The sequence below is a fragment of the Prinia subflava genome, chromosome 10, assembly GCF_021018805.1.
Source record: "Prinia subflava isolate CZ2003 ecotype Zambia chromosome 10, Cam_Psub_1.2, whole genome shotgun sequence".
Taxonomy (NCBI): Eukaryota; Metazoa; Chordata; class Aves; order Passeriformes; family Cisticolidae; genus Prinia; species Prinia subflava.
In genome coordinates, this window is record NC_086256.1 from 2,733,617 (window position 1) to 2,748,561 (window position 14,945).

General features: G+C 40.1%; 1 protein-coding gene across 14 annotated transcripts in view; it reads right to left on the reverse strand.

Annotated features, from left to right (window-relative positions):
• Positions 1-14,945, reverse strand: part of NFIA (nuclear factor I A) — a 248,922-nt gene that overhangs the window by 124,267 nt on the left and 109,710 nt on the right. The gene's annotated exons all lie outside the window — the stretch shown is intronic.

A 14,945-nucleotide genomic window follows, 5' to 3' on the forward strand; every position in this document is an offset into this window, starting at 1 on the left:
AGACAAAATTTTAATCAAACTTTTAAAGCCATGGTTATGATCTGATGAACAGACAGCTTGACTTGATTACATTTTTAAGTTTCAGTTTCTATTTCTGTTTTAAGATGAAAAAGATCATAGAGTGTCAGAAATTTGAATACTGAATAGCAAAAGCACTTGCAGGTTTAGAAAGCATATAGAAAAGCTGGCAAAAGAAAACGCTATTCCATTGCCACCATCTGCTTTCTGGCATATTGAAGAAACTTTACTAACAGCAACATTTTCTTGCATTAGAATATCTGCTAATTAGTTTTGTTGTAATTTTTTTTTTTTTTAAATTACCTTTTACACAGAAGGCAAATAGCCAGTTTTTTTGGCTGGCTACACCTTACACCACGTCTGATAACATTTTCACATTAAGTTCAGTTTACCTCACTTTTTTTTTTTCTATCAAAATCCTATCTTTAGCATAGTCAAAGCCTGCAAAAACTTTGCCTTGCTGAGACTAAAGAAAAAAACATCAAACATACGAAGTGTTAAAAATTGCTGAATAACTCAAAGGAAAAAAGATAATTTTGAAGGCGTTTTGGCTGAAATCTATTTTCCTTTGAATTGCATGAGTGTTTTAAAATGTTAAAAACACTACAGAGTGACTAATGAATGTAAAAGAATGATAAAGAGTATGGGTCCAGTTATCAGTGATGTGCCTAAAACAAAATAATTTTGGACAGTCTGCCATGCAAATATTGACTAAAATGTCATAAATAATGTCTGCAACAAAGGGAATCCTGCAAAGGAATATTCTGTTGTACTTAATGCATTGTAGAGTGTGCCTTTTAGCAAGCAGTACGTTGCAGAGACTGAAAACTTCAGTTGGACAAAAAAAAACCCCTAAAATTTCCCAGATAAAAACAACACTAATGTTGTTTATTTTTTTTTTTTTCAGAAACAGAACCTTCCAAAAAGTTAAAGGTGCAGGGTTACATTTGGAAAAGGGTTCACTTAGAAGCTGATTTTCAAAAGAAACGAGTCATCCAAAAATTACGAAGAGACTAAATGTAACCACCTCACTGACTACTTCCTCTGACATTTTTTAACAGTATTTTCATTTCTCTGCTGGCAGGGAAGAGGCTGTTTGCAGGTCTTTGTCAGAATGTAATGAAATCAAATGCAAAAATATTAAGTTGACCACTGTCCTGGGCCAGAGCTGAGAGGTGGCAGACTTTCTGTTCCAGCACTTCTTAGGACCTAATTCTGTCTCAGTTCCAGAGTCCGACTGGCTTCATGTGTAGGGTTAGAAATAAAAATGCAGTCCTGTGAGAATGATGGCAGCACACAGAGTGGTCAGGAAGGGCTCCAAACCACCCTCAAAATCACAACATTTTAGTAATTTTATTATTTTTTTTTTAGTATCATTGGAATATTATGGCAAAATGAAGGAAGTTGCATTAGGAACTCCAGATTACCTAAATCTCCACTGACACACTGTGCTGTGTGTAATCACAAACAACCCAGTCACTTTTTTTTCTGAAAGTCTATTAAAAAAAAAATAAACAATCGGGTCTACACCAAAACCTTCTGCATGTGTTTTCCAAAATTTCATTTCTGAGAAAAATTTCACAGCCACTGAGATGACAAAAAGCAAAGATATTTTACATTTCTGAAGAATCTTTCATCCAAGATCAAAGAACTACATCAACAATAATTCTCAAAATACTCCTTTGAAACAGAAGTACTAAAAGGAGTACTATTAAATTTCTCTTTATCTAGCTTGATCTATTTTCTTTTTAAAATGCTGGTTACTGTAGCATCTCTCTAGGCAGATGAGGACTCCAGGTTAAGTGACTTGACCAGAAACACTTACTAGTTCAGTGGAAGAAGTGATAAAGCTCACATTTGGGAGCCAAGGATTCTAAACCTTTCATCCACTAATTAAAAACATGTATAAATGTAAACTAACCTAGGGAGCATGAAAACCCCTCAACCATCGTGTGACTGAGGTGCTGCTGAGGCAAGTGAAGGATCTGGAACCCGCAGCACACAAACCTGCTGGCAGGACACGCTGTGGATGGACAGATCAGTAAGTGTGTGACGGCAACAAATTACATATGAAGATAACGAGCAGGCATTTGCTGCTTTTCAAACCTCTTGGAAAAAATTAGGTCAAGTTTCGTATGAAAGATGAAAAGCCTTCCTGCCCTGAAAGATGCAGAGAAGTGCTCGCTGCTCTCCCGTGGAGGCTGAGGAAGAGCATGGGTTTCCAGCTGCACCACAGGTCACCCACAAAAAGATTGGTGGGCTGTGTGGCAGGGTCTGAGGCCGAAGAATTTGTTTAACACGAAACTCAGAATTACTTAAAAATAAATTACAGGCTGAGTTACAAACCATGTAATTCAGCCTTTGGGCCAAGATAATTCTTGACACAACCCAAGTGGAATTACACTGGGGATAGACTCACTGCTTTCATGAGGATCCTTTCCTTATCATTGCTGCAATCAGGTCGTATGTGGGTATAACTGATAATCTCTGCCTGCTCTGTAACGTGGATGAAATGTTATCGACTGTTCTGCCTCGTCAGAGAGCACCACACGCTCTGCCAGCGTGTGCAGGACCCACTGCTGATAAAAGCAGCCCCTCTTTGGAGAGGTGTGCTTTACAATCCTTGTGGTTTTTCGCAGCAGAGGAGCTGTTGGACAATGAAGAAAAACATTTCAGCTCCCCTGAAAGTTTGACTGTTCCTTTTCAAACAATACAACGCAAGATTCGGGACATACTGCTGACACAGCAACATCAGTGCCTCAAAGAAACTGTGGGAAATGTCAAATTTATGGTCCTATGGGTGATTGGTGGAAGGTTTCTTCCCCCCCTTCAGCAAGCCTCTGTCAAAAACAGAGCCTCTAGAAAGTTTTTGGCTACGTCCCAGCAAAGCAGAAGGAAGCTGTATCCCACACTTCCCTTGGGACTTAATGAAATATACAGCCTCTGGGCTTCTTTCAATTTGGTCTTTCAGATTGCTAAACCAGTGAAAGAAGGATCCTAGCTGTCACAAACGTCACATGTTTGGGGTCACCTGCTGCTCGGGGGTTCTCATGCCAGTTGTTGACATAATAAGCACCCCTTACACTTTAATTACAATTCACAGTGTGCAAACTCTGCAATCTGCTTTAAGGCAGACAGTCTTTTAAATCAACACTAAATTCTACTACTGTTCGAGCAGAAATGGGAGGAAAAAGATGTCCAGCTGACTGAATAATTGTATTCAAATATTTGTGATCCCAAAGAAAAGTAAGCACTATCCAGTGAAAAGAGCAACTGTATTGCCTGTAACACTTCAGAAAGTGTAGTTTAAACTCGCCTTGCTCCTCACAGTCACGCAGACGATGCACGTGAGGCGTTTTCATTTGATGAGCTCTTTCCAAAGCTCCTGCGAGCACAGACCTGAGCACCCAGCTGTGTTTGTCCCCGAGCACGGAGCAGGCTGGGCACGATGCTGGACACTGGGATCGCCCAAGGGAGGGAGGGAGGGAAATTCTCAAGCCCTCTAAGCACGAATTTCAACAGAACTTGTGCAATGAAAGCCTAAACGGGAAGACATGTTTATTTTACTCTGGAATGCTTTATTTAGTTCGGTACAAGAAACACTGAGTCTACTTAAAAATACTTATTATTTTGAGAAACAGATGAGAGTCCTTCAGTTTCCTTGACTGCTACCTCTTTTTTAACTGTTACTCCTAATAAAGACATATCAAGACCACCAAACTTAAATAAAACCAGTTGGAAAGGAATAAAAGTCTCCTTATATGTTAGAGAAAATCCATGTTAGCACTCACGCATCTAAAAATGCCTCCAGTAAAATTATATTATTATATTATTATGTTATATTATTTACAGGGCCTTGGTTGAATCCACCTTTTCCCATGGAAAGAAAAAGACCACGAGAGGGGACACAGTGCTCTGGGAGTACTCCTAGATGAATTTCTGTGTTTGCCCTGCTAGAAATGCTCTTAAATTGTGGGTTATGGATCCCACTGTCCACACAGGAAAGGCAGCACAAGCTCCAGCAGCTGCGCTCTGCACACATTCACCCTACGTGCTCTCGGGGAAACAAAGGAGAAGTCAATAGCCCGATACGAGGGCCTGATCCTATTTAAATCAACAGGAGTCACTCTGGCCACAGTAGAAGTGGTCCAACTGGCTTCTTAGGGAAAAGCAAGGATGGATTTTCACCATGTCCAACAGCCAAACTGGCAGGCTCCTTCTCCCTCGGCCGAGAGGGACGGAACCTCCTCACGCCGCCTTTGCCGTCGCGGCTCTCCCGCCTCGCTCGCGGTACCGGCGACCTCAGATAAACTCTAAACGTTTTGAAATTATCATCAGACTGTGAAGCACTTCAATGAAAATCTATAAAACAAATTTATAGTGTGCATTCATGTGTATTATATATACACTTAGAATGGGATTTATCATTTAGCTGACCTTTGGAACACCGGTATTTTTAGATCCAAAAAAATTGTGTGTTGATTGTACTTCAACCCAGTCCTCTTACAATGTACCAACTCCTTGATATCTTACTACAGGAAAGATAATTGCAATGAATTTTTATATTTCAGCACATGGGAAGATAAGATTAGACAGTAGGGACATAAAAGCAAACTGCACCACATAAAAGATAAGTTTCTGAAAGTTACAATTTACACCAAATGTTACAGATTAAAATGTTCAAAGCTATTTATAGGACCTTGTGCTGGTCCCACTACACACCAAGTGAAGACCGCATAGAACCAGCTCTACCTTTTCCTTAAGCACTTCCTCCCATACCTAAAACCCCTTTGGAGCACACAAATTATTAATGATATTAAGACTATTACTAATTCCCATCACCACTCAGGTAAGGACTCAGGTGCCTCAGCAAACTGGTCCCAAGGTCACATGTGCTGCACAGACCTCACCATCCAAGAGGATTGTTCCTACTCTAATGGGATTATCTACAATCTGAACAACTCATCCCAAAAGGTAAATAAGCATTTGATTTCCCTCTGCCTTCTGCGTATGCCATGTTTGCCTCTGCCAACCGAGTGTCTTATATTTTTAAAATGGGATATTTTTCTACTTTATTCTCTGCTATTAAGTTGCCACCAACAATAGCTTGGTCAGTGGGAGAAATAAGGAATAACAGCAAGAGAGATACATTTACCTCCTATAAAAAAGGAGCTGTAAAAAATCAGAGCTGAAAATCAAATCAGAAGCAGGGAAACGTAGTGAGGGAGGCACACAAAGTGCCATATGATTCATCGACATGCAGCAGGCAGCAGACGCAGCCACTGCCCACCAAAGGGCACAGGTGCAACAGCAGAAAAATAACCCAGTGCAAAGCAAAGTTTGCAGCAGAGCAGCTAATAAATGACACCCTCTGGAAAGCTGTCCTGGCAGCCGCCAGCACACGGCATCCGCTCCCTCCGGCTGAGCCCTCGGACCGCTTCCAGTGCCACAAAAACAAAGAGCGCTCGCCGTGCGGGGCGAGGCTCCGACCAGCACGCTCAGGAGGGATTTTTCAGTCACAGCTTAGCCATATTTTCTGTTTTCTTTCTCAAACTTAACCTCCTCTGAGGACTGTTTCTATGAATAGTCTCGAATTTCAGCCACTTCTGATGAAGGCCTTTACAAAAAAAGTGTTGCTAGAAATGTCTGACAAGGGAAAAGTGATTTTTCCCCCCTCCCCGTACTATACAATTACTAAAAACATATGGTGGAAGAGATTCTGTGCAAAGCTGGAGTGTGGTCAGTTTTCCACAAAGATGAGGGAGGAAAAGTTGCAGCCCCAACCATGGAATTGATAAAAGAAGGAGCAATGAAGGAAACTATTTTGAAAACAGAAACTCTGTCAGCCAGTGCAGTAAAGAGTAACTCCATACACAAAATTACATGTAGACAGAATCGACCCTGCTCTCAGGATTTGTGGGTGCAAGCTGTATACAGAGTGTTTGGTGAAGCCTAATTCATGTTCAAAAGAAAATTAAACCAAAGAATAAGTTTTTAAAAGGAGCCTTTGAAGCAAAAAGCAATGATGTGTGAAAGACAGAACCAGAAGAGTTTATTTAAACACACAGCACAGAAAACAGGGAAAACAGAAATTAGGAAATTAGAAGAACAGTCAAGAAGGCACCCAGCAGCCTTTTCCTGGAACTACAAGTTCTTATATCTATGAATATTTTATCCAGATTCAACTATCTTTTTCAAGTCCTTCCTATCAAAATTCCAGACATTTTCTTCCATAAAATCAGAGAAGTTATTCAAAATGTATTGGTAGAAGATATAAAATTAGTTGTGTGTGCATGTTACAAAGGATCTGGGAACCTTACACCCTTTAGATCTGCTTATTTAACTATTTAGCAGCACAATTTAAAATTTGCATATGACTGGTTTGATGCCAAATCATAAGAATAAAGCAGGAATGTCTCTGTCCTATGAATTTCAAACTCAGGGTTTTTTAACTTAGTCCTTAAATGTGAACTGTGTTCCCTTCCTAAAATTACTGTGTAGCCCATGATCTAGTTAGAAAAGTATATGTAAGACTTTTAAAGGGGCTGTTTCCCACCCCCCCCCCCCCCGCTTTAAACTGCCTATCAAGAGTAAATCATTTTGTGAACATGCTCAGAAATTGGTATTTCATGCTGGTTTCAAAAGAGGAATTTCTTCATTTAGAAAACTCAAGCCTAAAAATAAGTGTTTAAAACTGACAAAAGTTAAGTTATGAACACCAGTTCCTCATGGCACTGCAGCGCCCGACAACGCTCAGTGATGAGGAAAGTCTGGCCCTTCCTCTTGAACAGTTCTCTCCTCTTGAAGAAGTTCCAAAATAACCTCTGTGATAAAATAAGTCCATGCAAGTACAGAGCTTTCCTGTAAATGTCTCCCAACTCCCTGTGTTGCTTTGTTCTGGGATAGCAATGATTTTATGGATGCAGGGATGTACCCAGCCCATCCCAGGGAGCAAGGTGGGAATGCTCATCCTCCTGACTACCCAGGATATGGGCAGCCCTCAGCACATCACTGCAGAGCTCCACTTTGCCCAGTCTCTGCTAGATACCCCTTTTATTATGGCAGGATAAATAAAACAGGAATAGCAAGGGAGAGCGGGGAAGGGCAGCAGAGGGAAGGCAGCCAGAGGTATTGCAGAGTTTACACTGTTGTATTTTTATGTATGTGCCCTGGAACTCAAACTTCTGGGCAGAAGTGATGGTGCCATGTAACCCCACCCACGGCCTACGTGTGTGGGTGTGACTGTGTCCCTGAAGTCCCCCTTCATCTCACACCCCAGGAATCTAACCCAGAGAAAAGAAGGATGTCTTTCTTGCTACATAAGCAGTTTGGTCCAAATTGAGGGAAGAAGCTGAAGAAAAATAGTCGGTTTAGGTGCCACAGCTCAGTTAATAGGGGCTGAGACCACTAGTCATGACAGACAAGCCTGCAATAAATTATGACTGCCTTGTGCTCCCCTGCTAGGCAAAAATCCTTTCCTGGTTTTTCACCACTCCTTACTCAAGAGCAATACCCAGGACGTGTTCCAGGACAATTTGCTCTGTGCTGCTGAGACCGAGCAGCAAGGACACTGGAGGGGTGAATGCACCAAATATCTGACTTTGCAGCTTTCTCAGCCTTACACAGGTCCCATAATCCAAGCATACCCTTCCCATACCTGCAGCTGCTGAAACACCTACGGCTCCTGTGTGATCTGGGAGAGGGCTCATCCTTTACCCCTGCACAGGAACCTCACTGCCAAGTCCAGGATCACTCACTGCGATCAGGACTAATTCTGAACAGGATTAATTTTGACCAGGACTGTACCCAAGGCTGCCACCCTGCAGATCTCTATTTTGCTGAGCTCTGTTGAAGCAAAGAACAAAGGGAGAGCCCTTGCCTCAAAGAGCTCACGATTTACTGGCCCCACCAGGAGAGCAGGACAAGCACAGCACCTAAGTCTCCTGCCAAGTGTAAATCTTCAGAGCTTTGGCTCCAAAAGGCCATAAATAAAAACGGGGAAAAAACATATAAGGTAATTCTGTCCACTCTGTTTTGTTCCAAACCTTTGAAGGAAAGAATATATTAAATGCATCTAAGTCCTTTAATAAATACGTAAACCACAGAGGGATATGACTTAGAATTTAAAATATGGCTTTATGGTTTAAAACACCACCTCAACTCTAACTACAGTGTCAATAATGGAATGTGATAAGAAACATAGTGTACTGGGCCCCTGTTTTAGGCATAGGTAATGGAACACATCTAAAAAGTGCCCAAAAGCTAATGCTGAATGTGAAGAACAGCAAAAAGAATAATTGCTGGCTGAGTATTTATGTGCTCAGGAGAGACTAGATCGAAACTCCTGGCTCAATTAAGTATTTCCTTTTTTACAGAGTGCCCCAAACTGATGCTCACTTGGGGCTCAGCTTCTTTAAAGAAGCCAGAAAAAGCTTCATCCTGTGAGCATCAGCAGCCTTTGGGGCACACACAGACATGGAAAGGATAAGCCTTTACAAATATTTTCTAATTGATTCAACCATGATCCCGAATACGGAATTTTATTTCCCTTTTTTATTTTTTTGTGGTTAATTTCTTTATTTATTATGCACTTGAGGAGACTTCATTGTCCAACTATTTTATTATTTGCTACACAAAAAAATATATTTGTGAATGGTTCCATTATTTCGGCAGTTTGCCTTCTGGTGCACAGAAAGTTTCCCTTCTGAACAGGCCCTCATTCATTCTGCTGCACCATTGTACATTTTATGGCTTGCCATACCAAAAAAAAAAATCTTTTTTATTTCTTTCAGTGCTCCTATTATTGTAATAATTTAAAAAGTGGCTTCCACCGCATTTATATCACATCACTTGGATAAAGGACGGCTACCCACAATAAATCTAGTTATTTTCCAAAGTAGATTGCTCATTAAATATTGTATATAAAAGAGCCCTCTGAGATTCAGGATAATCCACACAGTGTTTTTTAGATATCTCTTTCTACTTAAATAAATAATTGTAATCATGAATGTGAACTAAGTACTGTGCTTATAAGGTTGAATTAATAAAAACTGAACTTTATATAAGCCTCAGCTACAGAACATTATGCTGGTGAAGAATTTCAGGTGCAAATAATCAGAGATTACTACACACCAGGGAATTCACCAGTGGTCATGAATACCCTCAATCTACTTCAGCGAGGTAAGCAATATATTCTCTAATATGATATAGTCCAGGCTCTGTTATTGTGTTCTAGAAGTTTTTACTGAACTTAAAGATTTCTTTCTGTCCTACCCATAAAGCAACCATTTCTTCAACTTGTGCATTTACAGAATGGAGAATATACCACATGATCTTAAAATGTTTCTGTCTCTTTACTTCTCTAATTTTGAATTAGAGCTACAGAACTCAGCAAATGCTTTAAAAACAGTACAAGAGGGAAGGGAAATAAATTTATATGGTGTCTCTGCATCTTCCCCAGTGTGGCTGACTCAGTCTAGCTGCTGCTAACAAATATAGATCCTAATTTAACTCTGGAAAAGTGGGGGTTTGCATCTTAATTAAAATAGTTTCTCCCAGTGATAACTACGCAGTGAGTCCCAGAATTTACTTAAACTCCTCTAAACTGTAATGGTTATTTAAAATGTGGAGTGCTGTGCTACAGATCAGATCTGCAGCTAGATCTGGAATAATTCCATTAAAACCAGTGGAACTACAGAGATTTCTATCAGTTGTGGTATCACTATAAACCTCTTGTAAATAAAGCCTGCATTGTTAATGCTGTCACTGGTGAAGCAAATTCCATAACCCACAGATAACCTAGGCAAGCTGCAGCTGAACTGTACAAATCATCCCTTAACTTGTACTTAAAACTGAATTTAGTCACAGTCACCCAGACTCCATATAGAGTTGAATTATTACCTGAGTACAGGACATCAAATATTTTCTAAAAGAAAAAGGACACAACTCTTAAAATTAAGATTACTAGAATCATTAAAAGCAAGGAAGTGTCTGATAAAGAAGGACAGAAAACTTGTTTCTGATATTGTGCCGGAGAACAGGGATACAATCTGTCCCTGGAAATCTCTGTAAATCACACATACTTTCTTTTTTCCCTTTCCCTTTGCTTTCCTCTTCTCCTGTTCCCCTTTCCCTGCCCTTCATTTCTGGAGATCCCTCAGTCCAACTGGATTACTCAGGACACAAGATCTGGAGCCATGTGGAACAACAGAAAAGAGAATGGCCTAATCCATTTACCATGAGTTAAATTTGGACTGTAAAACAGAAAGCAGTCTCTTATTTCCAACTACAACTGCAGTTTGAAATCTGCAAACCCAAACTCAGTCCTGAGAAGCTCTGGTCAGATGTAGCCAGGTTATCCCAGGAATTGTACAGGAGTGAGGATGAAGGCTAAAATGGTTCCTTTTATGGAGGGGATATGATCTAGGCATTGCTAAGGACAGGGAAAATTCCTGGGATTAAAACGTTTTCTGGGTGAAGTTCACCCCAAATCAGACCTTCAGGCAAAGCCTTACATCACTCAGAAGCTGGAGCAGGACTGAGAACTGCTCAGCCTTTGTGCTGATATCCAGAGAAGAGGAGAAGGCAATCAAGAAAGAGGGAAACACTCAGCAAATGACACTGAAAAGGATGGATGAAAACACATCTCCTGATTTGGCTCCACTCCACAGCTACACAAAGGACTACGCTGTCTGGCAGCATTTATATTTTTTTAATGTTCAAAAATATGCACTTAGAATAATTTTGCTTGATAGCAAATACTGAAGAGCACGTGTAAGCTCCCACATAGTGCCTTACTGGAGAAACAGGTGTGACACTCCAAATCCTGCAGGATCCCCTCTCTGTGCACCTCTGTGAGCACAGAGTGGGTTAAGGACGTGATTTTGGGGAACACAATAATTCCTTTAGGTCCTTTAAAACTGAGGGTTGAACATCAGTACTGTACTACCCAGCTGCTGACCTCACAGTGCAGCACTTTATTGATGAGGAACAGAAAACTTGTTTGCAAAGCTTAATGCTGCTGTTACTCCGTGTTTTTTCCACTCTAATTTTGCTGAGCAGTTAACTGAAATCCCCATATTGCTTTCCTCATTCAAACCAAAACCTCGCAGCACTAAGAAAACCACAGATACTGTAACAAGCCGTGACTCATCCAACATCACCCGAGCTGGAATTACACATTTTACTGTAAGGGTATCTAGGCCATCTCTACATCTAACATTTTATCGAGAATAAGGCCAAAACATATCACTTTCAGTATAGCGGGGAAAAGGAAGTTTTTGTGGTTAAAGCAAAGGCCAATGAGTCAGATGATGTGGGTTCTGTTTCCAGGCCTCACGCAGACTTCCTATGTGACTTCAGCTGAGTCTCTTCACTGCTCTGCTCCTCACTTTTCACATCTGTATGAAGGATGTCAGAATGTCACATCCATTCATCTTGGTTTCTCAAATTTTTTGAGACATCTGGGTGGGTCATGCAAAGTGTTAGGATAACTACCATGCATCTGTTTTTCTGCTGTGAACAGAACCGTTATCTGCTTCTGGATGGAGAAGAAAGTAGAAAGGCCAGCCTTAGGCAAAAAAAAAAAACAAACAACAAAAAAGATTTATTCTAAAGGATTGGCTCATCTCTGATTTGACCAGCCCAATCACAAGAAAAATAATTCAAAGGATGCAGTGCACAGAGATTTGGAGGAGTAAACACTGACAGACCTCTGAAATCCCTTGACCTTACTCTAGATTATTGCACTGTGCTGCATCAGATGCAGCAGCCTTTTTTTTTTTTTTATTTATAATTCATAGGCATATAATTAAATCTTGCACATTCATTTTGAGGAAGCACAATAGCTAAACCACTAACCCTTAAGCAGAGTCTAGCAGTGGCATTTGGAGAGTCAGCCACACTCTCTCACCTATGCTGGCAAACACATTACTCTGGCTGTGAAGGAAACCACAATGTGGGAAGGAAAGCCTACAAAAGAATGAAAACAGAAAGTGTCTAAGGCCTTGGCAGAAGGACACTAAATAAAATAGAGAGTGGTGACTCATTTTGGCAGTGAATCCACCTCAACCCCTTCAAAGGCTTTGGCAAGAGTCCTCGGAGGAGACCCCAGGCTTTTGCCAAGCCACAAAACACCACAATTATTATCGCAGCAGTCATCAACAAAACAGATTTTGTAAACTGACTTGTTGGCACATAGATTAAAGAAGCTATAAAAAGGAATAACAGCTGTTTGGGTTGCCCTATGCAGAAAGTTACTATATAAAAAGTACTTTTACACATATCATATATACGTACACACAGACACACACAGATGCACATGATGTGTACATGAAGAATATACAAACAAGCAGAAGTGCCAAAAGCTGCTGAAGGATTTCGCTGCTGTTCGTGGGAGATAAATTTGCAGGTCTGAAAAGTTGTAAACTAAAGACCTGATCCTCTTCTCAGTCCTGCTGCTGTCACAATATTCACTGCAGTGTTCCATTAGTTTCACTGGAGTTGTTGCCATTATACAAGAGTATAACAACATCAGAATCTAGAACTAATAATGGCCACAGACATAATTCCCTTCCTAAATCAAAAGAAAATTTACTGATGCATAAATCAAAAGACAATCTTTACATGCAGGAGCCACACTAATATGTGGGATAAAATGGCCCAGAGATAAGTTAGGGTAAGTTACAAGTGTCCTAATGGCTCACAGGTTTTTCACATTCAAAGGTTATGTTCAGTTTTTAAACTAGGTTTGTTTGAATATTTATGTAAATAAATTGTCAACTTCTGTAATTGAAAATTAGGTTTGAAGCAGATGATGAGGTTTTGTCTACCTAGATCTCAAACGCAAAGGCAAGAATGAACCCCTAAATTCAATTTTAAACGTGGTGATGTATATGATGCTGATGTGCATGCTGTACCTAGGTTTAGTATCTCCTAAACACTGCACTTCTTTATTTAAAGCAGATGAAACATTACCCTTTGAAATAATAGGTTTTTATTAAAGTGGCAGAAAGAGAGATGAACTTGAGAACACAACACCAGTATCCTGTTCCAGTCTTTCTTTAAAAGTCTTCACTAATATTTTTAAACACTAAAGAGGGTTCACTTCGAGTTTCTACACCTTTTTTTTTATTACATTCATAAGTAAGACTTTTCTGGATTTTTTTTCCCTTGAATTTGAAGTGCTCTAAATTTTGGTCATGTATAATGCTAAAATATCCTGAAAAATATTTTAGAGAATCTTGTATAAAATTCAATAAATGCATCTGGTTCAATTAAACTCCATGTGCCCTGACCAGTATCCAATACTTTTTTCAGAGGCTGTGTGTCTTAATCTCATCTTTTCACCACAGAATCAAGAGTTCAAATCACGTCATTAAAAATAATACCCTGGTCTAAGGAAGTGCGATGGAAATACAGGCTGCCAATGAAAGAGGGCAAATCTGAATTAAAGGGATGTTTATAACCTCTACGAAGACATAAAGGAATAAGTTATGGGAGAAATGTGGATATAAACAGCAAACATTCCTGCATCCATATGAATTTCCTCAAGCAAATGGGTAAAGGCAAAGTAGATTTCAGAGTCCTGCTGTTCCTGCAGGAGAAATGATGTGTTCCATTGACCCAGCACTAGCAGAGGATGTGCAATAGCAGAGATGAAGCATTTGGAGTCAGGTGTGGATCCTGTTGCTGGTTTAATACCCCCCAAATGCCGGGTGCAGGGAAGCTGTCACATCACCTGGGATGGCAGCACTTGATTTTCCACTATTCACTTAAACAGGGAAAATATACCAAGGTAATTTGAGAAAACTCCTAATAGATGAAAGTTGACACATGGGCTGAGAGTGAGACTATGAGAAAGGGAGTTTTTACTAATATAATCCACCTGAATGTAGGTATTTGCATCAGAAAAAAAAGTCTCTACCCTTCTGTTCCTGTAACTACAAAATATATTCCAGCTGTACAGATTTAGCATTTTCAAAATTACTTGTCCTTAGACAATCTGTTTAATTTCAAGTGCAATCCAAAAAGTAGCTGGGACTATATTTACTGCTTGTACGCACAGGCAAGCATTTAGCACGAGATGGTCAGCATATAAATACAAATCCATACATTTAAAGTTCTTAGCTTAAACTATTTGCCTTTTATGCTTATCCTTTGCTTTTTTCCTTTCTTTTTAGGGCCACCTTGGACTACATAATGCATTACACAGGCACCAAATGAGCTCACACGCCAGCAGAAGCAGTGAGTTTCACCTATCCAAGTATTTAAAAAGCTTGCAAGCACACACTGTCTCCTTTGCAGCCCGGAGATCCCTGTTGAGTCTATGCCAAGTCCCTGAAAAGTTGGACACTGCATCCGGTATTTACACTAAGCTAAAATTCTAATCAGCACTAACAGCAGTGTGTTTTAATTCACCCTTATGATTTTATTTCAATCTGCTAAGTAGCACAACTGCCAGAAAGAAACTGCTATAAACTCCAGTAAACAAATGCAGGGGGGGAAAAAACCTATATATATATACACACATATATGTATACATATATATATATAGAAATAATCCTAAACCTGTTGGAGATAAAGTTTGCACCACTTTAGACACGCAGCTCAAAATGAAAGTCTGGAGCTTTGGTCAAAGCTGCTCTCTGCTGATTTCTTTCCAAATATCCTACCTTCCACACTGGGTTTTTAAAACTTTTTTTCCCCCCCCAAAGTGTTTGGTACTTTTTAGCCAAGGAAGGAAAACGCTGATGTTATTTTACACCGGCTATTTCACCTCACGTCCTCCCCTCAGCAGCTTTCTGCCAAGTGCTGTGAAACAAGAACACAGTAACTACTTGAATCTCTGGATGACACTATAAATCGTAGTGCCAAGAGGCCGGTGCCAAGTCCAGCATCTTCCTTACTTTGGGAAGGAAAACAAAACA